Here is a 3,312-nt window from a genome sequence, read left to right on the forward strand (position 1 = left end):
CGATGGCATGCTGTCTTAGGGGCACAATGGCTAATGTGATTGCAAACACACAGACACTATGGCTACTTGCACAAGACCTGAACAAAGACAAGAAATTCAGAAGAGACAAATCAGGAAGGGAGCTCGGAGAGTAGGAGGAAATGGGGGACAAGAGGGTAGAAATGTTCACAGTTATTGCATGCATGTGCGAAAGTGTCAAATTTAGTCTCTTTCCGTCTCCGTCCGCCATAGAAGAGGAGGCGCCGCCATGTCTGCGCATCTCCAATGGATGGTCGTTCTGAACTGCTCCAGTTTCCTGATCAAGAGGAATAAGCAGACGTACAGCACCGAACCCAATAATCTGAAAGCCCGCAACTCCTTCCGCTACAACGGGCTGATTCACCGCAAGACAGTGGGAGTGGAGCCTGCGGCCGACGGCAAAGGGGTCGTGGTGGTCATGAAACGCAGATCCGGTCAGCGCAAACCAGCTACTTCTTACGTAAGGACCACCATCGACAAGAATGCACGGGTCACCCTGAGCAGCATCAGGCACATGATCAGAAAGAACAAGTACCACCACGATCTGCTCATGGCGGCCATCCGCAGGGCCAGTGCCATCCTATGAAGCCAGAAGCCTGTGGTGGTGAAGAGGAAACGGACCCGTCCCACCAAGAGCTCCTCAGCCCTACACCCCAGAAGCAATAAAGAGTCTACTGACTTTTTTCAACCATCAAAAAAAAGTGTCAAATTTAAATAAAAAATAATTTACAAAAGAAACTGCAGAACATGAAATGAATTTGACAATAATTTTCTTAAGCTCATATATATATATAATTTATTACAAAGTTCTAGATACAATTAGTCCATATATATGTGTGTGTGTGTGTTTTATAATAAATTGGTCAATTTCTTTTTAAAAGAGCACCCTGAGTGATTTACAAACACCCTAAAGGTTAAGAAGTGTTACCTCAGAAACCACCGTCTAACCTAGCCACTGTGTGATCACATGATTGCCCCAGGCTCTCACTGCCCAGTGAGTGCCTTCTTTCAGGTCTGAAACTCTTCCCGTTGTTTTTTTTTTTTTTTTTTCAAAACCTTCTTTCCTCCTGACATTTTCTCTTTATAGGGAAAAGTAAAAAAGAAATGAAATCGCCATCACCACTGATTTGAGGCCCCGAGGGAGAAAGAGATCAAAAGTCAACATCCATGATGCTGCAAATAGAAAATGACATGTTTCCCAGGCAGGCTGGGAAGCCGCTCTGGTTGGCTTGGCTAGTCCTCCATGGCCCCATCTGAGGTGGCTGTGCTCAGTTCACAGCCTTTAAAGGAAACACCAGACTGGAGTGATTTCAGAAGGTGTGCTCAGTCAGTCCCTGAGAGGAACCTGGGGTGGGCCTGAAAGGGCCTGAGGGCCAGCAAGGTGAGCCAAGAAGGACCTTGCTGCTCCCTGGATAGTTTTCCATAAGGCAGGGTAAGCTGGCACCCGGATATTGGACACATTGTATAGTTACTGCTCTGCCAGGCCTAAGCCAGGTCTAAGCCACCATCCCCTCACCTTTCCTCTAGCTGAGGACTGGGTTTATCAAGGTTCCAGAAAAAAGTTGAGCATTGATCTTTCTTGCTAGTGTTCCCAGCAGGTTGCTTCCAGAGGTCATTTTGTGGCGGGCATCAGGCAGCCAGTGCGTCAAGGCAGAGCTCACCAGTCATTGTGGGCATGGTTAGGGTGAGAGGGGATTCATTCCAGACACCCTTGAGATGGGGGCCTGGATGACTTTCCTTCTCAGGCCTCTCAGAAGAGGTGACAGAAGCAAAAATGGCGCATGTCCCAACTGGCTATGGTCAGGTCCTCCTGGAGGCTGGGGAGGACACTAGTTAGTCCCTTTGTTAGCTCTCTGACCGGATCCTGCAAGGTGGGCCGTGGGCTGGCTTCACAGAAGAAGCTGAAACCAGAGAGATGAGTAACCAGGCCCAAGTTCTAGGAATTCACAGGAGACAAAGTGTTTGGAGAGAGTCCAAGGCTGGCGATCTACCGGATGAATCTGTCTCAGTTCCCAGAAACCGAAAAGCACTCCATTTCAGTCCCAACTTTAATTAAATAGCTTTGTAACCTTAAGCAAAGCCTTGTTTCCCGGGGCTTGTTCATTCTGAAAAGTGAAAATATGAAAAAGGTTCCTGGCACAAAGCAAATGTCCCAGTGGATTCTAACTTTGCCTTTTATCTAAATGTACACTGTGGAGGTTTAGGTCTGTGCCATTTGTTGGCCCTGGAAGAGACTGGCCTCCCTCAGGCCTGGTCTGAGATCTCCTGAGTCTGCCATTCACCTCAGAGTTTTGCTGTTCATCACGTTCACGAAGTCCCTCCCCATCATACTTGGCTCAGCTTCTCACACCTTATCCACTTAGCGCAAGGGCGGCCTCGAGACAGACTCACCTTGGCCCAGTTGGAGTTTACTCTTCCCTGCTCTGAATTCCAGCCAAGAGCAAAAATCAGATGTACTGGCCTTGGGAACATCGGTTCCTCAGTGCCTGGCAGGTCTCCCGGATGGAGGGAGAAGGAGCCCCTGTGAGAAGGGGCTGGGAAAACAGGCAGAGAGCAAAGAGCTCCTGAGCAGTGCTTGAGGTCTGCTCACTGGCTCTACCATTTAAAGAACGCAGCTGAAGATCCAGAGGGGTTTTAAAGCAATCCAGCCATGAGGAACGGGTTTCCCAGACTCACACCTTCATGGCTTCCGAGTCTCACAGGCTACCCAGCAACTGCTCACTTCTAACGTCATCCCAGTCAAACAGAAACTGTGTCCTGATTGGCTTCAATGTCAAGTGTATAAATAGATACTTTGTATAGCCATTCTTCCTAGATGGTTGTATTACATTTTTTAAATGATTTGTTTGTTTTTACTTTATTTGCATTGGTGTTTTGCCTGCCTACAGGTCTGTGTGAGGGTGTCAGATTCCCTGAAACTGAAACTACAGAGAGTTGCATGCTGCCATGTGGGTGCTGGGAATCGAACTCAGGTCCTCTGGAAGAGCAGCCAGTGCTCTTAACCACTGAGCCATCTCTCCAACCCCATTTGTGGTTTTTATATGCCACAAAGAACTAAATATTCACTTTGCTTAACCCAGTAAGTCTCTCTTCCTTAGTAAAGTCTCTGTTCTACTTAGGGATACGAGCAAAGATGATTAGGTACTCAAGTCTTTGCTACTTGTGACAGCAAAAAACTGGAACTGCGTAAATGTTTACCAGTGAAAGGCAGTCTGGTAACGATATAATTTTATGATGGACGGTTATACCTCTTAGAAGTTATGCTTTAAAAAAACAAAATAAGGCCGGACGATG

At 47.2% G+C, this 3,312-nt stretch overlaps 1 pseudogene; it reads left to right on the plus strand.

Moving 5' to 3' along the window:
* The first annotated feature begins 212 nt into the window (after positions 1 to 212).
* On the plus strand, positions 213 to 604 carry LOC101991986 (annotated as a pseudogene).
* The last annotated feature ends 2,708 nt before the right edge of the window (positions 605 to 3,312 follow it).

Source organism: Microtus ochrogaster, unplaced genomic scaffold, assembly GCF_000317375.1.
Source record: "Microtus ochrogaster isolate Prairie Vole_2 unplaced genomic scaffold, MicOch1.0 UNK26, whole genome shotgun sequence".
NCBI lineage: Eukaryota > Metazoa > Chordata > Mammalia > Rodentia > Cricetidae > Microtus > Microtus ochrogaster.